Source organism: Sciurus carolinensis, chromosome 3, assembly GCF_902686445.1.
Source record: "Sciurus carolinensis chromosome 3, mSciCar1.2, whole genome shotgun sequence".
Lineage (NCBI taxonomy): Eukaryota > Metazoa > Chordata > Mammalia > Rodentia > Sciuridae > Sciurus > Sciurus carolinensis.
Genome location: NC_062215.1, coordinates 15,300,417 through 15,326,174, shown reverse-complemented (window position 1 = coordinate 15,326,174; position 25,758 = coordinate 15,300,417). Strand labels below are relative to the sequence as shown.

General features: G+C 37.3%; 1 protein-coding gene and 2 pseudogenes across 1 annotated transcript in view; 2 read left to right on the top strand and 1 right to left on the bottom strand.

The window, feature by feature from the left end:
• Nucleotides 1-25,758, top strand: part of Tanc2 (tetratricopeptide repeat, ankyrin repeat and coiled-coil containing 2) — a 476,564-nt gene that overhangs the window by 205,812 nt on the left and 244,994 nt on the right.
• LOC124981057 (poly(rC)-binding protein 2-like) lies at nucleotides 15,637-20,353 on the bottom strand (annotated as a pseudogene).
• On the top strand, nucleotides 16,429-18,434 carry LOC124981058 (E3 SUMO-protein ligase ZBED1-like; annotated as a pseudogene).

Here is a 25,758-nt window from a genome sequence, read left to right as displayed (position 1 = left end):
TCTCTCCACTCTCCTCTGTGAACAGCATATGAACTTCTAGATCTCACTGGGTATTTGGGTATTTACTTTACTTTTTCTGATGCCCCTTTGTACATAATTAGTTTGTATGCCTTTTCTCAAACTGTCCTGCTGTCAGTTTACTTCATAGGCTCAATTATGGAACCTTCAGATGGTAAGAAAGAAAGAATTTTTTGTACTTCTGCAAAACAAATACCAAGTCAGACTTTTTAAATATTTTTTTAAATAAGATATAGTAACAGAAAAATGAACATATGTCATTGTATATTCCTACATAATAATGCATTTAAAGCTAGTGTGTTCTGATATCTTCTTGTCCACCAGCTTTACTCATTATCACCTGTGGTTCTCAAATTCTAGCATACTTAAGAATTACCAGGCAGACTCGTCCAAATGCAGATTGGTAGGCCCAACACCAGAAATTCTGGTTCAGTGGGTCTGGATTGGGTCAAACATTTCTAACAAATTCCCAGATGATGACTGAGCTGCTGTTAGAGGCTCCATACTTTTAAGAACCAAAGTTGAAGGGCTAGTATAAACATCTTACAAATGATACAGTGAACAAGGCTAGAAGTCTGTAGGGTTTATTCTACTGTTGTTGACTTCTGGAAAGTAATTGTTCATGTTGTTTCTGTATTTAAACTTAAAGCTCTTGGTGTCTGTATTTTGGGTTGGAAGTGTGCCTGAGACATACATATTTTTTCTTAGTTTTCTACTTGTACTTGGCACCTCTGTACTCATGTCTAACGTTTCTGTGTTGTCCTACACATAAAAGGAAATTGTAGATCAAAATAGACCACGTCATTGTCATTACTGCTTAGCCTGCAAAGTCTTAAGGAAGGCTACTTTGGGATATACAGCTGTTGATCCAGAATATGTGTCATAATAAATTGAGTACTTCAGTCTACATAGCATTATATTTTAGAATATCTGATCTGTTATATTACTCCTCAGATCAGATTTTTTTATATCTAGGAAATGTGGGAAATTTGTAAGTAAACAACATACTTTTTTTCTGCATCTGCAATCATGGAGATGATTAATAGTGTTAACGTGACTAAATTACCAGAGTTGGGGATGTTCAGGGAATTGTTTTAAATATTGTCTCACAATGGGCAATCTGAGACTTAGAGAATTAAAGTGATTTGTCTAGGGTCACCAGCAGGTTTTATTGCTGACCACTTGAAGTGCACACCATATATTCCAGAAATATATTGCCTTCTAACCCTATTACTGTGTAGATTCTCTAAGTATGCATTATTACCCTCAGATTGAGAGGTAGAAAATTCAGTTTCTATGTATGAGATAGGGCCACATCTATTTTTATGAAAAAAGGGTAGCCAACTGATAGCAGTTATTTCAATAGAATAATTCCTAAAGTAAGAGAACAGATTTATTCTATACTTTATAGCTTTTCTGCCTGTTATATTACCTGTGTGATTTTGAGTAAGTCAGCCTTTCTAAACCTACATTTCCTCATCTGTAGAAAAACGGAGATAACTTCAATCAGATTAATATACATAAAGCACTTAGCAGAATGGTTGGCTCATACTAAATTCTCATAAAATACTAGCTAAATCTATTATTAGAGTGATAATTCTTAGTATAGCATACTCCTTTTTAAAATATTTTTTAGTTGTTGATGTACCTTTATTTTATTTATTTATATGTAATACTGAGAAATACTCATACATGCTAGGCAAGTGCTCTACCAGTGAGCTACAACCCCAGCCCTAGCACACTCCCTTAAAAGCGTCTGTTTCCTTCATTCCCCTACCCCTTTTCCCTGTACTGGGGATTGAACCCAGGGCCTCTCAATGCTAGGAAAGCGCCCTACCACTGAGCTGTATTCCCAGCCCTTCTTGAAGTATTTTCTAAATAATCAGAAAAAAAATTAAAGTAGGGTCATTTTAGTTAAATACGTCTTATTATGTTTTAATTCTGATTTTTCTCTGACTAGTCTTGTAATCTGGAACATGTCATATAACTTCTATGTCTCAATTTCCTTTCATGCAATGTTACATATAGTATGACATTTCTGAATTTTATATATTACTTGTTATACATACATACTTTCATAGGAAAAAATACCTAGACTACACCAAACTGGAACATTGGTTGCTTAAGTGGGTGATTTGTCTAGGACTGGGGTTGTTGGGTAAGACTTGTGAGATGATGCTTACAAGCTTGTATCTGGTTGATGGGATTGTAGGTAGTTTCAGCTTTCTTTCTTGGGGCTTCATACATTAGTAAATAAGAGCTCAGGTTTTATAGTTAGACCTGTGTTTGACTTGACTCGTCTAACTACCATGTACTGTGTTTAACTTTCATAAAATATACTTTCATCAGAAATTCTGCTATTTACATATGTGAATATACCACAGTGAATTCCACTTTTACTATTATCTATAAACACCAATTTAAAAAAAAAAGAAGGACCAGTAGAGGAGAGTAAGGGGAGTAGCAGGAGGAAGGAGAGGAGGAAAAGAGGAAGCATCAGGGACTGAAATGGAGTAAATTATATTCCATGCATGAATGATTATGTCAAAATGGATCCCACTATTACATATCATTACAAAGTGCAATAAAAACACTTTTAAAAAACAATAAAACAGTTGTTGGTTGAAAAGAGTTATTTGTAACTTTGTGATAAAATACGTATTTTTATTCTATTACATGGTTTTTACTGTGACTAAGCAAAATAATGTATATGCCACTTGCTTATAAACTTGGATAAAACAAACGAGATATTAGCACCCTTCCATTATTAGTTATTATAATCACTATTACCATTTCTGCATTTTCTAAAATATCTACAATGAACTTGTATTGAAAAATTTCAGTAATCAGGTGGCAGTAAAGGATAATGTTATTCTGTTTATATTTTAGTTTTAGGAGTGTTTTTTGTTTTCGTTTTTGAGGAACTGGGGATTTAACTCAGGGCACTCAGCCACTGAGCTACACTACATCCCCAGCCCTATTTTGTATTTTATTTGGAGACAGGGTCTCACTGAGTTGCTTAGTGCCTCACTTTTGCCGAGTTATGAGTGTTTTTGTTACACATTGTAATATAAAATTTCAAGTGTAGAAGTGTACTTCGTCACTAGTGGTAGGCCAAGCTGACAGTTTTATAGATCTCAAGACTACATTTGCAAGGTTAAGGGCCAAGTGCCAAGCCAATCTTGAGAAGATATTCTTTTATCCACGTCAAATACTTTCAGAGAAATTTGAGATTTAATCTTTTAATATGGATCCTTTTAAATCTCATTTTTAAATGGCTGTCTCTTTCAAAGGACAGTGTTATTTAAGGTGATAACAAATTAAGTTTTTTTTTTAAAACTAAAGAAAGGAAAAGAGTTTTAGGATAGTTATTTGGGTCATAGTCATAATCATATATTTTGTAGTTGTAAAGGACTTTTCATTTGGATTTCTTATCAGCATTTTACCTGACATAGTACAAGTAAAAGCCATTATAGACCAAGTATTTTATATAAGGTGAATTCCTTGAACTCTTTTTCTCCCTAATACCTATATGGTCATAGTCATTTCAATTAAAAGAAGTGGATGATTTTTTTTTTCATTTTCTTCCTTTCAGTTTTTTAAAATTCTGAAAACATTATCAAATGTCTAAATAATTAACATGCTTCTTTGATTGTGCTACAAATTTTATACTTACAAATGAAACCCTCTATATGATTTTGCCTAGACTACAGGTACAAAGAATCTTTTTCTACATTTGTTACATTATGTTTGTACCCTACTGTGTTGTGAGCACAGTACGTGTACAGCAGAATTTTTAACCAACATTATGCATTTTTTCCCTACTCGTAGACTTTATAGGTATTGGTTAAAATGGCTCTTACCTGGACAGGTTGCCTGGATGGCTCCTTTAAGGTTCAAATTGAGCTTACATCTACATGTGCTCATATGACGGCTCAGGCTGGAGGTACATCAGCTAGAGATCACCAGAGGACAAGAATACCTAGCCATCCATACAGACATATTTCAAGCATGCTTTTGTCCCAAAAGTTGTGTGCCCAAGCCCAACAACCCTTTATTGTGTAAAGTTTTAAACATACCCCCATGTATCTATCCCCCTGTTTTAAGAATTGTCGGTATTTTGCCACTCATTCATTTATTTCTTCCCCTAATCTTCAACTCTTCCCAAAAGAAATAAGAAATATGGGTCAGGACCTTAAAACCAGATGCTCATCTTAAAACCTCAAGATGAGCTTGAGGCCATTGATTTTCTTCTCAACAGCTGATAGGCAGTGAGTCTCATAATCAGGAGTTCAGTTTGGGGAGAATGTAGAAGCTCATATAACTTCTTTAGCACTTATTAGGACAAATATTAACCTCCACTTTTAGTAGTCATTCACTTTACAGTATTCATCAGGAAAGGAAAAATTTAGGTAATTTTTAAGAAGTGGAATTGTAACCAAGTTTGTTTTGACAACTGGACCAAGCTAATCGTAGTTTTTTACAACTCTGTTGGGTTTATTTGATTAATTATGACAAAAAGAGATGTCCTGTTGAAGTAGATGAGAAATAAACAGTTTATAAAATAAAAATAAACAGTTTATAATGAATAGATAATAAAGGAAAATGTAAACAGTGCAACGAAAATGCTAAGAGAATGCCAAGATTTAAGAGAGAGATAAATATTTGTCTAATTTGTGTGTAGCCCACCATGTTAGGAATAGGGATAGATTAGGGATTTGGATACATTAGCTATTAGATATTGATTTCTTGGGACAGTTTTGATCATTATTTAATCCCATCGTCTATGGCTACTTTAAGGTACTTCTTGCATATGTTGTAAAGTGTAAATTGTCAATGAGCAGAGAATTAGTGTCATCAGGAAAAGTAAAATCCAAATGTATTCTGAAATATATAGCACTTACTCTTTTTATGGCATCTTCTGTCTTGTCTGCATTATATTTATCACAGAATTTAATTTGCCATGATTTTATTAAACTATTTGCCCCATGAAGCTGTAAAGTTCCTTAATGATAGGGACTGTGCCTGTTGTTCGTAAATGTACATCTAGTACCTAAAACACTGCCGTACATGTCAGAAGTTCTCAGTAAATAATTATTGAATTTATTAGTGCTTTCTTATATTGTCTATCATTTTCTATCATCAGATAATTCTTCTGGATTATGTTAAAGATAAAAATAAATAAAATAACCATAGAGAATATTTGTAGTTAATAAGCACATGTTTCTTAGCAGAGTGATGAAATGGCTAAGAGCATAGGCTAAGGAACTAGACAACCTGGACTCAAATGTTGACTGTTACTTAACTCATTCTGAATCATGAGCAAGCAAGAACTTAATCTTTATGTACCTCATTTTTGCTATCTGTAAGATACGAATATTGTAATAAGAAATGATTCAATATATATAATGTACTAGGAAATATACCAGGCAGTGCTATCTCAATAAATGTTAGCTATTGTTTTTATTTTTATTGTAAATAAATGGGATACATGTTGTTTCTCTGTTTGTACATGGCGTAAAGGCATACCATTTGTGTAATCATAAATTTACATAGGGTAATGTTGTTTGATTCATTCTGTTATTTTTCCCCTTCCCCCCCACCCCTCCCACCCCTCTTTTCCCTCTATACAGTCCTTCCTTCCTCCATTCTTGCCCCCCTCCCTAACCCTAACTCTAACCCTAACACTAACCCCTCCCACCCCCTATTATGTGTCATCATTCACTTATTAGTGATATCATTCATCCTTTGGAGCTATTGTTAATATTACTACTAATAGTAGTAGTACTACTACTATAAATATTGTTCAAAAAATAAACTTAAAACACTCTTTTACAACATTAAATATGCTGCATTTAGTCAGTTTTTCATCTTCGAGTTCTGTATTTGTGTTGAATTGGTCAGACAGAATATGAATCTGCAAATTTTGTTCTTTTTCCTTCAGTCTACTGCTAAAAATGTCAAACTCATCTATTATATTAATTTCAAATATAATTTCCTCCAAGAATTCTCTCCATCTTCATTCCACCTTCCCAAGGCAAGTTTCTTTCTTCTCTATGCTTCCTAGTACTTCCTTTAATTTGTTAAATATTTATTATATACATTGACTTATCTATCTGTAATGGTTCACTTTAGTTGTTAACTGATATAAGAGTGATGAAGTGGTTTATTGTTGGAAGAGTACTGAATATGTTTGATAACCAGTGGGGAAAACACATCTGAAAGTGTGAGTTTGAATTTTTAAAAGAGAAAAGATTATCTTTTATGTCACCTTTCCTTAAGGACAGCAGACAATAAGATCTAAAATGCAATTTTATGCACTTCATATAGTGCTATGATTGAATGTGTCCCCCCCAAATTCCATGTGCTGGAAATTTAATTCCCAAATTCATGTGTTTATGGTATTTGGAGGTGAGTCCTTTGAGAGGTAATTAGAATTAGATGAGGTCATAGGGGTGGGGTCCTTTTGATGACATTAATGGCTTTATAAGAAAAAGATGAGACCTGGATCAGCACACTTTCTGTGTCTTACTGTGTTTTGCCTTCTGCCATGTTATGATATGCAGGAAGGCCCTCACTAGATGCCAACTACATGCCAGTGCCATGCTCTGTAAATTCTCAGTTTCCAGAACCATGAGCCAAATAAAATTCTAGTCTTTATAAATTACCAAGACTTAGGTATTTAGTTGTAGTAACAGAAAACTAAAACAAATAGAAGGAACAGTGTTGCTATTTAAAAGGTAAGAAGGGGTCCTGGGATACGGAAGAAGTGTCCTATCCTCACGGGAGTTGGCGTCTTTGAGTCATAGTCCTGAGCCACGCCCAGGCTGTGGGAATAAAATGGCGGGGAAGAAGAACGTTCTGTCGTCTCTGGCGGTTTACACCGAAGATTCAGAACCCGAGTCTGATGGCGAGGCTGGAGTCGAAGCTGTGGGCAGTGCAGCTGAAGAAAAAGGTGGATTGGTGTCTGATGCCTATGGAAAGGATGACTTTTCTCGCCTAGGGGGTGATGAAGATGGTTATGAAGAAGAGGAGGATGAGAACAGCAAACCGTCGGAAGATGATGATTCAGAGACTGAAAAACCGGAGGATGATGACCCAAAGGATAACACAGAAGTAGAGAAGCGAGATCCCCAAGAACTAGTTGCCTCCTTTTCTGAAAGGGTCCTGAACATGTCGCCTGATGAAATCAAGATTCCACCAGAACCCCCTGGCAGGTGTTCAAATCACTTACAAGACAAGATCCAAAAGCTTTATGAGCGAAAGATAAAGGAGGGAATGGATATAAACAAAGAAGCAAATCAGCAAAGGGAGGAATTATCCTAAAGGAACTGTCAAATAAAGGAGGAACCAAGTTGTGTCAAAATAAATAAATAAATAAAATTTTAAAAATGAACCAAATGACCGGGAATATAAATCATATCTCAATAATAACCCTGAATGTTAATGGCCTGAATTCATCAATCAAAAGACATAGACTGACAGATTGGATTAAAAAGAAAGATCCAACAATATGTTGCCTGCAAGAGACTCACCTCATAGAAAGAGATACCCATAGACTAAAGGTGAAAGGATGGGAAAAAACATACCATGCACATGGTCTCAGCAAAAAAGCTGGAGTATCCATCCTCATTTCAGATAATGTGGACTTCAAGCCAAAGTTAGTCAGAAGGGATAAAGAAGGACATTTCATACTGCTTAAGGGAAGCATAAATCAGCAAGATATAACAATCATAAACATCTATGCCCCAAACAGTGGCTCATCCATGTATGTCAAACAAATCCTTCTCAATTTTAGAAACCAAATAGACCATAACACAATAATACTAGGTGATTTTAACACGCCTCTCTCACCACTGGACAGATCTTCCAAACAAAAATTGAACAAAGAAACCATAGATCTCAATAACACAATCAATAATTTAGACTTAACAGACATTTATAGAATATACCATCCACCAAGAGCGAATACACTTTCTTCTCAGCAACACATGGATCCTTCTCTAAAATAGACCATATATTATGCCACAAAGCTAATGTTAGCAAATACAAGAAGATAGAGACACTACCTTGTATTCTATCAGATCATAATGGATTGAAGTTAGAAATAAATGAAAGAGTAAAAAAACAGAAACTACTCCAACACCTGGAGATTAAACAATATGCTATTATATGATGAATGGATAACAGAAGATATTAGGAAGGAAATTAAAAAATTCTTAGAGGTAAATGAGAACAAAGAAACATCATATGAAAATCTCTGGGACACTATGAAAGCAGTACTTAGAGGAAGATTTATTTCATGGAGCGCATTCAATAAAAGAAGTAAAACTCAACAAATAAACAACCTAACACTACAGCTCAAAGCCCTAGAGAAAGAAGAACAGACCAACACCAAAAGTAGTAGAAGACAGGAAATAGTTAAACTGAGAGCTGAAATCAACGAAATTGAAATAAAAGAAACAATACAAAAAATTGACAAAATAAATAGTTGGTTCTTTGAAAAAATAAACAAAATTGATAAACCTTTAGCCACACTAACAAAGAGAAGACGAGAGAAAACCCAAATCACTAAAATTTGGAATGAACAAGGAAATATCACAACAGACACAAGGGAAATACAAAACATAATTAGAAGCTATTTCGAAAATCTATACTCCAACAAAATAGAAAATTTCGAAGACATCAACAAGTTTCTAGAGATATATGAATTGCCTAAACTGAATGAGGAGAACATACACAATTTAAATAGACCAATTTCAAGTAATGAAATAGAAGAAGTCATCAAAAGCCTACCAACAAAGAAAAGTCCAGGACCAGATGGGTTCTCAGCCGAGTTCTACAAAACCTTTAAAGAAGAGCTCATTCCAATACTCCTCAAAGTATTCCATAAAATAGAAGAGGAGGGAACCCTCCCAAACTCAATCTATGAAGCCAATATTACCCTGGTACCTAAACCAGACAGAGACACATTGAGGAAAGAAAATTTCAGACCAATATCCTTAATGAACATCGACACAAAAATTCTCAACAAAATTTTAGCAAATTGCATACAAAAACATATTAAAAAGATAGTGCACCATGATCAAGTGGGTTTCATCCCAGGGATGCAAGGTTGGTTCAACATCAGGAAATCAATAAATGTAATTCACCATATCAATAGACTTAAAGTCAAGAAACACATGATTATTTCAATAGATGCAGAAAAAGCATTTGATAAAATACAGTACCCCTTCATGCTCAAAACACTAGAAAGAATAGGGATAGTGGGAACATTCCTTAACATTGTAAAGGCCATCTATGCTAAGCCCATGGCTAATATCATTCTAAATGGTGAAAAGCTGAAAGCATTCCCCCTCAAAACTGGAACAAGGCAGGGATGCCCTCTTTCACCACTTCTTTCAATATCGTCCTTGAAACTCTAGCCAGAGCAATTAGACAGACCAAAGAAATTAAAGGGATATGAATAGGAAAAGAAGAACTCAAACTATCCCTATTTGCTGATGATATGATTATATACTTAGAGGAACCAGGAAATTCCACCAGAAAACTTTTAGATCTCATAAGTGAATTCAGTAAAGTAGCAGGATATAAGATCAATGCACATAAATCTAAGGCATTTTTATACATAAGTGATGAATCTTCAGAAAGAGAATTTAGGAAAACTACCTCATTCACAATAGCATCGAAAAAAATAAAATACTTGGGAATCAATCTCACAAAAGAGGTGAAAGACCTCTACAATGAGAACTACAGAACACTAAAGAAAGAAATTAAAGAAAACCTTAGAAGATGGAAAGATCTCCCATGTTCTTGGATAGGAAGAATTAATATTTTCAAAATGGTCATACTACCAAAAGTGCTATACAAATTCAGTGCAATTCCAATTAAAATCCCAATGATGTACCTTACAGAAATAGAGCAAGCAGTTATGAAATTCATCTGGAAGAATAAAAAACCCAGAATAGCTAAAGCAATCCTTGGCAGAAAGAGTGAAGCAGGGGGTATCGCAATACCAGATCTTCAACTCTACTACAAAGCAATAGCAACAAAACGGCATGGTATTGGTACCAAAATAGAAAGGTGGATCAATGGTACAGAATAGAGGACACGGACACAAACCCTAATAAATACAATTTTCTCATACTAGACAAAGGGGCCAAAAATATGCAATGGAGAAAAGATAACCTCTTCAACAAATGGTGCTGGGAGAATTGGAAATCCATATGCAACAGAATGAAACTAAACCCATATCTCTCACCATGCACGAAACTAAATTCAAAATGGATTAAGGACCTCGGAATCAGACCAGAGACCTTGCATCTTATAGAAGAAAAAGTAGGTCCAGAGCTTCAACATGTCGGCTTAGGACCAGAGTTCCTCAACAGGACTCCCATAGCACAAGAAATAAAAGCAAGAATCAATAACTGGGATAGATTCAAACTAAAAAGCTTTCTCTCAGCAAAGGAAACTATCAGCAATGCGAAGAAAGAGCCTACAGAGTGGGAGAAAATCTTTGCCAATCATACTTCAGATACAGCGCTAATCTCCAGAATCTATAAAGAACTCAAAAAACTCTACACCAAGAATGCAAATAATCCAATCGACGAATGGGCTAAGGAAATGAATAGACACTTCACAGAAGAAGATCTACACGCAATCAACAAACATATGGAAAAATGTTCAACATCTCTAGTAATAAGAGAAATGCAAATCAAAACCACCCTAAGATTCCATCTCACCCCAATTAGAATTGCGATTATCAAGAATACAAGCAACAACAGGTGTTGGCGAGGATGTGGGGAGAAAGGTACACTCTTACATTGCTGGTGGGGCTGCAAATTAGTGCAGCCACTCTGGAAAGCAGTGTGGAGACTCCTTAGAAAACTTGGAATGGAACCACCATTTGACCCAGCTATTTCACTCCTTGGCCTATACCCAAAGGACTTAAAATCAGCATATTACAGAGAGACAGCCACATCATTGTTCATAGCTGCTCAGTTCACAATAGCCAGATTGTGGAACCAACCTAGATGTCCTTCAATTGATGAATGGATAAAGAAACTGTGATATATATATACAATGGAATATTACTCAGCCATAAAGAATGATAAAATTATGGCATTTGCAGGCAAATGGATGAAACTGGAGAATATCATGCTAAATGAGATAAGCCAATCTCAAGAACGAAAGGACGAATGATATCGCTAATAAGTGGATGATGACACATAATGGGGGGTGGGAGGGGTTAGTGTTAGGATTAGAGTTAGGGTTAGGGAGGGGGGCAAGAATGGAGGAAGGAAGGACTGTATAGAGGGAAAAGAGGGGTGGGAGGGGTGGGGGGGAAGGGAAAAAATAACAGAATGAATCAAACAGCATTACCCTATGTAAATTTATGATTACACAAATGGTATGCCTTTACGCCATGTACAAACAGAGAAACAACTTGTATCCCATTTGTTTACAATAAAAATAAATGGAAATAAAAAAATAAAAATGTAAAAAAATAAATAGATAAATAAAAGGTAAGAAGGAAGATTTGATTGATATATAGCTTACATCTTTATGAAGTTGAGGAAATTCCTAGTCTTTTTGCCTCACCCTCCTCTAATCCATTGTCCACATTGCTGTCAGAACAGCCTTTCTTATAGTCAGCTCTGGTTATATCCTTCTCTAAAAATTATTTTGTTCATGCATTCAACAGATACTTCTCTGTTGGGGGGCAACTAGGGATTGAATCTAGGGGTGCTCCATCACTACACTATATTCCCAGCCCGTTTTTTTTTTTTTTTTTTTTTTTTTTCTGTTTTACACTTTGAGACAGGGTCTCACTAAGTTGCCCAGGCCAGTCTCAAACTTTGGATCTTCCTGCCTCAGCCCCCAAGTTGCTGGGAATACAGCTGTGTGCCACTACCCCTGCCTCAACAGATACTTCTTGAATGCTTTCTATGTGTTAAGCACTGGAGATTTGGGTCAGAATTAGAGGGGTATGTACATTCCTACTTAGTTTGTCACTGTTACAGCCCCTCCTTTTCTTTCTGTTTATTTTTCTTGGGTGTGGACGAAGGAGAATAAATAAAGATATTTCTTATATAAGTATCTGTGATTTATTGTTGACTATATCTTTCTTTTCTTTTTGTTAGTTCTTTTTAGTTATATATAACATTAGAATTCATTTTGACATAATTATAAAAGCATGGAATATAAGTTGCTCTAATTCTGTTCCCAGTACTCCCCCCTCCTGCCTACCCCATTCCCTTTCATATACTCTACTGATCTTTCTGCTATTTACTTATAGTTTTTTTTTTTAAACTGGTGCCTTACGGATATACATAATGGTGAGACTGACTGTAATATGTTCATATATGTACATAGAAAAGTTAGATCAAATTTTATCCCATCCCTCCTCCTTACCCCTCAATCCCCTTCCTTTACTTCACTGATCTTTGTTCTATTTTGATGGAATGTGCCCCCCTTTTCTTTTCTTTTCTCCTCCCTCCCTTCTTCCCTCCCTCCCCTCCCCTTGCTTTCTTTCTTTCCCCTTATTTTGGACTTGATGCCTGTATTTCTTGGTGATCTTTTGGTAGTTGAATTTTACCAAGATTCATGTTGGTAAAGTTTCTGTCCTCCTGCTGTTGGTCATCATCATAATCTAGCTCATTGTTCTCACTGTTTATAGTTAAACAAGTGGAGGGTAGATGAACTAGAATGCTATATAGACTTTGGAGTCTACAGGCATGAACTCCCCATGCATATTAGAAGGCATAAATTAGATGGGAAAGTGAGAATTGTATTGCCATTCCTACTGAAATGAACATCTTAAGCTAGCAGAGGGAAAGGTAGTCCCAGAGGTCACTACTGAGAATGTAAAGTCACTAATACCTCTTGTCCTTTGCCCTTTGGACCCTGTTTACCAATTTCAGAAGAATAGAAATTTCACTTGACATCTAATTCCACCTTGAATTCCAATAATGACTTGACTATAGGAATGGTTTTTATCTCCAAGGACCACATTTAGTAGATAGTCTTTTTCTCCAAATGAATCTGCCAGCATCTGTCAGCCAGGAAGCTGGAGAAATGTAAGATTTTTGCTACTTGCCTTGCTCTTGTCCCCTGACTTTTCCCTGGTGTGCATCACAGGAAATGAGGCCTCATACCTGTTCACATCAGCCTTCAGCTTCCAGTGTATCTTCCTAGTGTCGCTAGTTGTTGTTGTGTTTTGTTTTGTGGGGGATTTATTTTGTTTTGTTTTTGCAGTTGTCTTCTTTCAGTGCAGTCTTTCAGTGCAGAAGAGGAATTGAGAACTTCTGGCTGTCATTTCCACAGAATCTCTAAAAATCCCATTTAAAATGCAGATTTTCATTAGTTGATGATCCCTTTAAACCACAAACTATTTCACATGTAATTTCCTTTAAGTCTTTGATTTATGGATTTATGGCTTTGATTAGAACAGGAACCTTAAATAGATGACCTAAAATTTTAGGGTATTAAGTTTGCTGATATTTAATTAATATCCCTGGTTTGAACAACTTAAATAAGTACCAAAATTTCAAATACATATGACATTATTTCTTTGTTTATAACTCTGAACTTCTTTCTTCAAATAAAAAAGAAAAAACAAATGTTGTGACTTGCTTCAAACTCAAGGTCAGTGTCCTGTGTCCCTAATATATTTTCTGTAATTTTTTAAAATTAGGGAAAAACAAATAAAGAATGGTGCCCAGGGGGCAAGTGTTGTGGCTCAGTGGTGGAGCGCTTGCCTAGTGTGTGTGAGGCACAAGGTTCAGTCCTCAGCACCACATACATAAATAAAAAATTAAGGTATATTAAAAAAAAAAAGAATGATGCCCAAATAGTAAATTTTGTGAACATACCCATATAGGTACAACCTAAATCAACATACAGAACCTCATCAGCACTTCAGAAGCTTCCCTTAGGCTTCCTCTGTGTCCTTATCCACCTCCTATAAAAACAACACTATTCTGACAGCCATCATCACTTTTTGAATTTTATATGTGAAATCCTTTACTATGTATTCTTTTGAGTCTATTCTTTTTTTGTTCAACACAATATTTGTGAGGATTTTTATTGCTGATATTGTTTGTCCACTGTTGATGGCCATTTTCAGTTTGGGCTCTTATGAAAAGTTCTATGAGTACTCAAATGCTTGTTATTTACTGGGTTTTTTTGTTTGTTTTTTGGTACCGGGAATTGAACCCATGGACTCTCTACCACAGAGCTACATCCTCAGCCCTTTTTACTTTTTAGTTTTTGTGTTGGGATCTTGCTACGTTGCTGAGGCTGTCCTTAAACTTGTGATCCTCCTGCCTCAGCCTCCTGGATTACTGGGATTGTAGGCATGCATTGCCATGCCCATTCTTCACATGTCTTTTGATATATCTAGGTATACTTTTCTTTTGGGTATGTAACTAGTAGTGGACTTATGAGTCATAGAGTTTCAGTCTGTTCATCTTTAAAAAACCAAATATTTTTGTGAATTTCATGCTACCAATTTACATTCCCACCAGCACAGCAGTGCTGGTGTTCCTTACCAATATAAGGTAAAGGAACACTTTGTTAGATGTTTGTATGATGTACCATTCTGCAGTGTAAATGTGTAGTGGTATCACTATGGTTTTGATGTACATTTTCCAATTACATTGAATACCTTTTAATATCCTTATTGGATGTTTTGATATTTGCTTTTGTTCTCTGTTTTTGTCTTATTAATTTGTAGAAGGTCTTTATAGTTTCTGGATATAGTCCTTTGTTGTTTATATGAATTACAGATCTTTTCTCACTGTACAACTTGCCTTTTTCTCTCTTGTGTCTTATTAATGAACCTCATTTTGCTAATCTTATCTTCTCTAGAGAGTGCCTTTTGTGTCTTGTTTAAGAAATCTTTGCCTGGTTCTTCATTATAAAGATTATATTCTAGAAGCCTAATTGGTTTTTCACATTTGCACCTATATAATCCATCTGGAATTATTTTTTTATGGATAGGATTCATTTTTCATAGAGATATCATATTGATCTGTCATCAGTTATTGAAAATACCATCATGGTATTTGAAATATTCAGTGGCACTTAGACTAAGTAAGATGATTATGTGTAGAACTGTTTCTGGTAGTGTTAAAATCTGCCTAAAGACTGGGTTCTCCATGGATTACTGTAATCACTCAATAGTGCAGTGTTTTCCCAAGGAGATATAAGATTTATGAACTCATAGTCACAACATAATCCTGTTTCTGGGGTTTTCTTTTGTTTGTTTTTTTCATACTGGGACTGAATCCAGGGGCGTTCTACCTCTGAACTATGTCCCCAACCCTTTTTAAAGATCTCATTTTCAGACAGGGTCTTGCTAAGTTGCCTAGGCTGTCTTTGAATTTGGGAATCTCCTGCCTTAACCTCCCAAGTAGCTGGGATTACAGGTGTGCACCACCACACCCAATTCCATCTTTTAATTTTTTTGAAAAATTCTTTATATTACAGAACTAAACTAAAATGTATTATATTCCACTCTTAACATTTCCATGACTAACAGTAAATTTCATGAGAAAAAAATTTAATTGAGAAAAAACAGGGAAAGCTCATAAAACAAAATTGAAGATTTATCAACTATTTAAAACCTGGAATCAACTGAATCAACACAAATGTATAATGGGTGGTGGTGAACAATAGAAAGGGACTCTGAATAAATCTGCACTGTTTCAGCTGCTCCCCATTGCCTCTAGTCTCCAAAGAAAACTTGAAATTGATTAGACAGTGAGCCAGGCTACTACTGGCATGAGATCCAACAACGGTAACTAGCCTGTCAGTAGATCCTTCCATAGGGTTTGTGATTTTGATCTACATCACAGATACCTGGATCTCATCACTTTTAGCACCTTGAATCTGGATCATGCAGCTAATCAAAGTATTTTGAATGGTGAGTTCATGAGAAGTAGTCTGAGCAGATACATACAAACCTGCCCAGTAGCTTTTTACCTCTAAAGAACTGGATTCAATGCTGCTGAATCCATTGTTGCCACACATGATGGGAAAATGAGACTGTTGCATTGCCAACTGGTACAGTTTGGTCAATTTTGGTTGTGGAATGGCATATACTATCCTTGAATGGCATAGGCCTGATCATCTGCAAAGATGACTGGAGAACTTGACAACTTAGGTCTTTAAGAGATGGTCATGCCTTCAAAAGGTATTGGGAGAGCACAGAAGTGTTGGCCATGTCACAGCCAGGGCATCCAGGTAGCCTTTGTGGCATGCATTGTCCTACGGGTGTATGCAGTGGGGACCCATGGTGCTGTTGGTACAGCTGCTGTGTGGCTGCCACAGGGGCTTCCTGAAGCCAGCAAGCAGGTCCCCACGAATGAGTGCAGACCCTGGAGTGCAGATCCCAGCGTAGCAGCAATGGAGAATAAAGTTCTCACTAGCTCCCAGGGAGACCTGAAGTTAGTGGCCCACACCCACACCAAGAGCCAAGTGTGGAAGTATTTTGGCTTTGACTCCAACATGGAAGGATGCATCATGCAGCAGAAGAAAATCCATCCCATCTGCATGGCTCAGATCACCTATTCAGGAAACACCTTCAACCTGTATTGTCATCTGAAGAACAATCAACCTGAGGAATTCTGTGAGTTTGTCAAGAGCAACGCGGAGCAGATGGGGGAAGCGTTTGCCACCACCTTCTCCATACTCAAGCTGGAGTAGTCCTCGCAGCAGTAGCCTGTGCTGAACTCACTGCCTGTCAAATCGGGCCATGGCTTCAAGGGCAAGAAGCAACAGGAACTCATGGCAGCCATGTTGGGGCTCATCTGCAAGAGGAAGTACCTGGCCTTTGTGGACAAGCCCATTAAGTATGCTACTGAACACAGCCCACCTGAGGTATGAACTGCCCAGCAGCAAATTCTTCTCTAGCAAGGCTATACCTGAGAAGTACAGTGTGGCGTGGGAGGCCATTCCAAAGGACCTGGTGGATGCCTCATGGTGCGGCATCTTGTTGGAGCTGTGGCAGAGTAAGAAGCAGAACCCTGCCTACGAGATGTAGGCAGCCCACTTCCTGGGCCTCGGTTCCCCCATCGGCCTGTTGGTGCCCTTCAGGTGCCAGAAGACCTTTGTGGTGCCCAAGAGTGTGTTAGAAACCATCACGTGCATGCTCTACGAGGTGTTCGCTGAATGGGGCATCAGCACCAAGGTCTTTGGAGCCACCCCAAACTTCAAGAAGGACATTGCAAAGGCATGCTCCTTGCTGGGCATCCAACAGGCTTCCAGCTGCCCAAGCTGGGTGGCCTTCTGTCATGGTGCCACAAACTGGTGTAGTATTTCCAGCATTTCCCGGTGGCCATGTACATGCTCTATGAGAAGCAGAAGCAGCACAACATGGCACACTGTATGCTGGTGAGCAGCTGCATGTTCTGGTGGGGAAGCACACTGGCCAAGTTGCAGTGCCTGACGGAGCAGCAGTTCCTCATCTCCAGCATCCTGATGGAGAACAGCAACAACCACCATCTGATGTTGGAGGCCACCAAGTGGACCACCACTGAGGGGCCTGGTGGATCTCCTGCAGCACTTCAAGCAAATGGTTGAGATGCTGTCCACCTCCAGGTAACTTATCATCAGCATGGTAAAGCTGCTGCTGCATATGCTCCTGAACACTACGCTCAACATCAAGGAAACCCACTTCAAGAAGATCACCATGGCCAAAGAGGTCATTGCCAAAGAGCTGTCCAAGACCCTCCAGGAGACCCCAGATAGACATGTTTCTCAACATGGCCACCTTTCTGGATCCTCGCTACAAGAGGGTCCACCTTGGAGAGTCATCAGATGAAGAACTGAGTGGTGGAGGAAGCCAAAGCTCTTCTGGAGAAGGTCAAGGACAGCAGCTTCCTGCTATTGGCAGAGGACAAAATCTACCCAGTTCCTGAAGAGCCTCTATCGAAGGAACCAGCATGATCAACGCTGGCTGAGATCTGCCAGACCGGGGTGTGGAGGACCAGAAAGAGTGGCACACACAGGTGGTGGAAGAGCTTAGCAACTTCAAGTCCCAGAACATGCTTGGTCTTAATGATGATCCCCTCAAGTGGTAGTCCAACTGCCTGGTGCTTATCCAGGTCCTGTCGAAGATGCTCCAGGAGTACTGGTGTGCAGTGGCCACTTGGTTTTCCCAAAGCACCTCTTCGGCTCTTCAACCAAGTGGTCAGTGCCAAAAGGAACCAACTGGCTCCTGTGTATGTGGACTAGCAGATCTTTCTATAGAAAATGCCTAGAACGTGGCAGAGACTGAGCTGGAGGAGAAGAAGGGAGAGTGGGGCCTAGATCAGGAACAGGTGTCCCCCTTGGGGAATGAGGTCAACAGCACCTTCTTTGGTCTCAGGGATGGGACTTCCTGTAGGGACATGTTAGCCGTACCTAGTTGATGCTTTGCTGTAAATAGTGGTTTTGGTTTTGAACCCCAGAGACCACTGAGGTCCTTAAAATAGAGAAAAGTAAGAGAAAGGAAAGACTGAATCTTCAGGGTACCCTGAAGGAGCCAAGACTTGTTTCTGCCCTGTCCTGTCATCTTCCTCAAACCAAAAAGGTAAATGCCTTAAATGTAGGGCCTGCCAGGGAAGGGCAGATACTCGATTCCCCTGAGAACTGACCATTGATGTCAGTCTCTGGAGGGTTTTGAACCAATTGTGGAAAATTCCAGAGAGGTCTTAGTGGGAGACAGGTTTCTGCAGAGCATCATCTGTCCATCAGTGCACTGGGGTTTATATTTCAGTGGTCTCCCTTCTGGGAAGCTTGGTAAAATTCTTTAGCCACAATAGCCTGTCCAAAAACCTATGAATTTTATCTCAAGTGGAAAGTATTGAAAAAGTATTCTAGGCACTTATAAGAAAGCAAAAAGGAAATGAAAAACACAAACTGATATAGTGCGTGTTCTCTCTTTGGCTATTATGTTGCCAGCAGTGAGTTTTCCTGCTCCCCCAAAACTTACTTTTCTTTCTCTTTCTTATTGGTGCATTATAATTATAGAGAATAGTGGGATTCCTTAAACCATAGTCATACATGCATATTAAGTAACAAAATCCACTTTTAAAGGTTGTCCTTCCAAGATTCGTTAATGGGAGATGTTTGAATTGTCTTTTAAAACTCAATCACATGGGGTCATTTAATTTGTGAAATATTTTCTTGGAATTGGGTTACTGTAGTTCAGGGAGGGACATCATTGTAGATTCTGGGAAATAGGAACTCAGCTTCTAACTTATAGGACTGCTTTTCAATTTGTGAAAATAACACGTTCTGTAAGAGGCTGAATTTGTAACTCTTTGGTTCCAGAGTTCTATAGCTCCTTGCATAGGTTAAGAGATTATACAGGATGCAGTATAGAGAAGGGACTGTAGGAATGGTTTAGGAATGAAGCATTATATCACATATTGGGATTATTACACAGGGATCCCCCACCTCTGCTTGGATCCTGCATTTTTAATGACTGGTGGGTGCAAACCATGTGCGATTTTATTTCCATGTTCCTGCAATTGTTTTTGGAAAATGAAGAGTGGAAGGAACCCTGCTCAGCTCTTGCTTTCTTTTTAAGTGATCAATTCCCACACACACAGGGAGTCAGACTTTGTGGTTAGTCACCTTTCCACTCTGAGGTTGGAAATGCAAGACAGCAGATGCCCATCTGGGTTCTACTCTGGACTCTTGCAAATAGCCCTTATGCTTGTCTTAGAATCACTTTTGCTTTTTGTATCTCATGAAAATGTTGTACGCCCCCATCCAAAATGTCTCATTTTGTCTTTTTTAAATCCATCTCCTCCAGCACTACTTACTGGTTTTCTTTTCCTTATTTAGTGTTCTTGAAGTTTGATTCTTGTTCAGGAAACCAGAGAAATAAATTTGCTTCCAATTAAAAAAAGAAGTATTGGGAGAGTCTCCAGTATGACCACACAGATCTGTTCAACAAGCTCGATGATTTGGAGAATGCCAGCAATAGTGATGGCCTGCTTGGTTGAGTTGGGGAAGCATATACCCTGCTACCTGAGCCTGAGCCCGAGCCTCTGTACTCTCATATTTCCCTGATCTCTTTCCAAAGAGAGAGCTACACTGATCAGTAGGGACCACCAGCGTAAAGGTGATTTGGGGGGAAAAGGGGATACAGGCAGCTGTGCTGTTGGTCATAGAGATGCTAATGTCCTCTTTCAGTTTATCAGTGATCATAGATAGCTAAGGCTTGAAAGTTTATATGCGTATCACTCTCTTTGCACATCTTCTTAACTGATACTTATTTCTTTCCAGCAATACTACTAACTTCCTTCACATGCATAAGTAGCCAGATGAAGAGTGACATTTCATCATTTCAGTCACACCATTGTCCACATCAAGCAGTATTATAGGGAGTTGAACTTTGAGCAAGTCTTTAGTCATTGCAGGCATAAGGCAACTGAGGGGGAAAGAGGAACATGCAGGAAGGGGGAAGAGTGGGAGACCAGGGTTGGATAATAAGGGTGGGTGGGACAGTGAACTGACCCATGAGGAGGAAGCTAAGGTGGAAGAGGTGAAAGCAGAAAAGAAACCTCCATGGACTGCCATAATCACTCAGTAGTGCTATGTTTTCCCAAGGAGATATAAGGTTTAGCAACTTATAGTCAAGGTGTAATCCATGATTAGTATTGTAGGAAAATAAATAAATGTTTCAAAGTCCGTAAAGAATCTCTTAATCTTTGTGGTACTGCATTCTTTACCCAGAGTTATGGTTGCAAAACATCATTCCTAAACATACTGCTTCCAAACAGTGAAAATAAAAGATGTCCTTCAATTGATGAATGGATAAAGAAACTGTGGTATGTAATAACAATGGAATATTACTCAGGTATAAAGAATAATAAAATTATGGCATTTGCAAGCAAATGGATGAAATTGGAGAATATCATGCTAAGTGAGATAAGCCAATCTCAAAAAACCAAAGGACGAATGATCTCACTGATAAGCAGAGATGACACGTAATGGGGGTGGGAGGGGTGCAAGAATGGAGGAAGGAAGGACTGTATTAAGGGAAAAGAGGGGTGGGAGGGGTGGGGGAAAGGGAAAAAATAACAGAATGAATCAAACAACATTACCCTATGTAAATTTATGATTACAAAAATGGTATGCCTTTGCTCCATGTACAGAGAAACAACATGTATTCCATTTGTTTACAATAAAAAAAGAGAAAAGAAGAAAAAAAAAGAGCTATTAATTTAAATAGTTTTAATCAGCATAATGTATGAATGCTGATGTATTTTATGTATGACAGTCTCACAGAGATTATTTTACAGCAGCCTTTCCACCATATTTTTGATTTATCATACTCCAACTTCTTCATTATTAGTTAAGGAAGTCACAGTATAATTCCACTCAAGGAAAGCTCTATCTTTGTTTAGGAGCATATCTAAAATGAGTGTGTTTGGTTTTCAAAGTGAAACCCTCTTCACATTGCATGAATTGTCATAGATAGGCAAAAGAAAAGTAAAATAATTGATTAGAGAATTTAAGAGGAACTTTGATCATTCTGAACAAATACACTGGGCAGAGGGGAGGCAAGGAATAATGCCCACCAGCTTGTTCATTGATTAGGTTTGGGATGACCCTATAACATGGACGGCAAGAGCTTGAGTTCTAGAACCAGATTGCCTGGTTTAGCCACTTACTCATCATATAAATTTGAGTAAATTACTTAAGCTTTTTGTGCTTTATTTTCCTTATTCACAAAGTGGTCATAGAATGCCTGCCTCTTAAGGCAGTTGTGATGATGTGAAATATTTGGTACCTATTGTATAATCCATCCCCATAGGTAATAGCTATTATTATAGTTAATAAGACAATCTATGTTGTCCTATATCTTGATATAACCCCAGCCCTCTTGTTACACACACTAACTGAAGGATTATGGCAGAATCTAATGGTGCAGAAAACAGACCCCATACTTGGTAAGGAAATAGCCCAAAGACTAAAAATTCATTGTAATCCAGAAATTGAAGTAACTCCTTTTGTGTGTGTGTGTGTGTGTGTGTGTGTGTGTGTGTCTGCGTGTGTGTCTGCATGCGTGTATGTGTTTTCTGGGGACTGAACTCAGGACCTTGCTGCACCACTGAGCTAGACTCCCAGCCCTGAAGTAACTCTTAGAATTCTCAGAAATAAAAGGTTGGATACTAGTTTTCCTACTGCTGTCCACTGAGTCATCCAGTTTGCCAAATATTAAAAGATAAAGTAAATAACGTTTCCTGAGTTTCTACACCTCAATATCATTGATTTGTGGGCGTGGAAAACCCTTCCTTGTGGGGTGTCATTCTGTATATTATAGGATTATTTAGCAACATCCTGACCTCTACATACTAGATGCCAGTAATAATAACCCCTTCCTTCAGTGACCACCAAGGTTAAAAAACATGCAATGTTGCCATCTAATAAAAAATTACCAAACATCTAAATAAGCAGGAAAGTATTTCTTATAATGAAAAGTAAACTCAATCTATTGAAGTCAACCTTCAGATTATCTAGGATTGTATAATTACAGAAAAACAAAGATGGCAACATACTTCTTCTGGGGTAGGGGGTGGGGAATTCAAGTCAAAAGACAAGTGAGAACAACATCTTTAGGGTACTTAGACAAAAATCTATCAAACTACAGTTTCTTTCTCATACCTTGAAAAATACCTTTCAAAAATAGACTTTCTGAGTCACAGGAAGAATTTATCACCAGTTGACCTGGTGAACCAGGGAGTAAAATTGTTCCCTTGGAAGTAAAATCGTCCCTGATTGAGAACCACTGAGTTGTTTAAAAGAAACTTCCTTGTACAGTATTTTCCTCCAAAATTTTCAAACATGAAGTACTATAAGAAGTATTGACAATATTCCTTCAGGCAGAAGAAAATTGTTACCAGATAGAAATCTGCATTTACACAATGGAATAAGAAATATGGAAATCACAACTACATAGATAAGCATGAATTTTTTTTTTATCTTTTGCCAGTTTCAGTGGCACAAGCCTGTAATCCCATCCATTTGGGAGGCTTAGGCAGGAGGATCCTGAGTTTAAAGCTAGACTCAGCAACTTAGTGAGAACCTGTCTCAAAAGAAAAAAATTTAAGAAGAGTGCTGGGTATTTGGCTCAGTGATTGAGTGCCCTGGGTTGAGTCCCTGGTAAAAAGCAAACAAACAGACAAAAACTTATCTTTTAAAAGATAGTTGATTCACTGAAGAGCATGCACAGAGACCAGCTAAGTACATGAAAAAATATTCAACATAATTAGCCATTTGGGAAATTTTAAAACACATTAATATATTACTACATGCATGTAAGAATGGCAAATTGAACCACTCAGATTGCTGGTAAATAGTACAACCACTCTGGAAAACAGTTTGGAAAACTGAAAAAATTAAACATGGGTAACATCCACCCAGCAAGAACATGATCCAGCAGTTGCAGTATTTATCTTAGAGAAATGGAAGGTTATGTTCATACAAAACTGTAAGTGTTCACAGCAGTTACTGAAAATGTCCAGAAACTTGAAACAACCCAGTTGTTCTTCAGAGTATGAATGATGGAGGTAAATATGCTGTGTATTACTCAGAAATGAAGAGGAATGAACTACTGAACCTGGAGCCATTTGGATGGATCCAAATTATGCTGAATGTTTAAAAAGCCAATCTTAAAAGTTTACAAATGTATAATTCCATCTATATTACTTTCTTAAAATAACAAAATTACGTAGATATGAAACATACTAATGGTTTCCAGAGGTTCGAGAAGGGGGAGTCGGTTGTAAGTAAGGGATAACACAAGGGAGTTCCGTAGTGTTGACTGAACTGCTCTGTATCTTGATGCACTGTATCTTGATGCAGTATGAATATCTATACAAGTGATTAAATTTCATAGATACACAAACAAAGCATATGATAAAAGGGAAAAGAAACTACCAACAACAAATGATTTCACACAAAGCCTGGCAAAATTTGAATAAGATTTTTAGTCTAGTTAATAGTATTCTGCCAGTGTCAGTTTCAATAACTGATTAAGATGTTACCATTGGGGTTTTACAGATTTTATCTATACTGTTGTTGTGTTCATATATATTAATAAAAGCTTTTTTGAAATGTAATTCATTTACCATAAAATTCACCCTCTTCTTAAAGTGTATACTTCAGTGATTCTTAATATATTCAGAGTTGGGCAATTATCACTATAATTTTCATCATCCTTCCCCCAAATCCTATATCCATTAATAGTCAGTCACTCCTTATCTCACCTTAGTCCTTGGTAATGACTAATTTATAGTATTTAGACTACTGAATTGTATAAAGTATTATACAAGTATGTGCTAATAAATAAATCACATAATAATAATCCACCTTGCCTTCCATATAGATTATAAACTTTCCTATGTTATTGACTATATCTCTCTTCCATGTTATATGAGTTCTGACAACACCTAATGTTAACGTGTACTTAGAAAATATTTGGCAACTGTCAGAATAACTTTTCAGGAGAAAGCAAATGGAACCCTAGACTATTTAGAGATCTGGAATTTATGTTGAGAAAATTTTGGGAAAGACAAGTCTAACCATTGGAGGGAGGAAGTGCTTATTCAGGAATTTGAAGAAAGCAGTTTTATCTTTTCATTTTTTTCAAGTAATAAGGAATTTTGAAAAAACTTTGTGAAGTTAAATATTCATAACATAAAAATAACTCTACCTATTCTTATCTGCTTTGTGGTTGAGATATCTATTTATGTTGCCTCTTGGAGGGGAAATAAAACAGATAAAAATAGGGCCTCTGACATAAATTCAATAAGAGTTTTATATAAATTTTCCACAAATGTAATGTTTGAGTTCATTGCTAGTATATAAAAATACACATTTTCCTTCCTCTGACCCTCAGGGTATGACTTCAGTAAAGAAGTTAAGATAAATGCTAAAGTGGACAATGACAATGAAAATCTTACTTCTTGGCATTTAGAATGGTTTAAATGTGTAATACTGAATATTGTAAATTATAAGCTGTTGTGTTTTAGTGTCCCTAATATAGGCTAATACATAGCTAGTACTTGTTGTGCAAAAATGACATATTGACTATGAAAAATTATTTTCTAATGTCCTATATGATCTGGGCTACAGTAAATTGTTACAAGATGAGATTAAATGCATCTGAACTTAAAACCTGAGAAAAGGTTGATGATCAATTAAGTTAATGTAACCCATACTCACTTTATAGAAATTTTTCCACATTTCGTTTATAATAAATAGATCATTTTTAGTTCCCTGGCTCATTGTTACATGTAGGGAGAACAGATTAAGTTTCTTACTTTTGTAGAAGAAAATTACAACTTCGGGTGGAAAAAAAAAAAAAAAACTTCTATTATTAACCCTATGGTATTGAATTGGAATTAGGCATCGCTATGTGTGTGTGTGTGTGTGTGTGTGTGTGTGTGTGTGTTTACAAATCAAAATGGTTATACAAATACTGCCTAACAGTCCAGTGAGGACTGGAGAAAATGATATCCCCATAAAAATGAGCATACCTAGTACACAGCTCTTGATACTCTGAATACCTTTCTCCCCTAAGAAGAACCAGGACTTCTTTAGAAAATGACTGATTCCATGCTTGGGAGGGTACAGGATGAGCCTGAAGCATCTTATGCCAGAAAACAAAGAAGTGTTCAGAAAATGACAAGGATATATTAAATAGTAACAGAAGCCAAGTTAAAGAGGCTTACA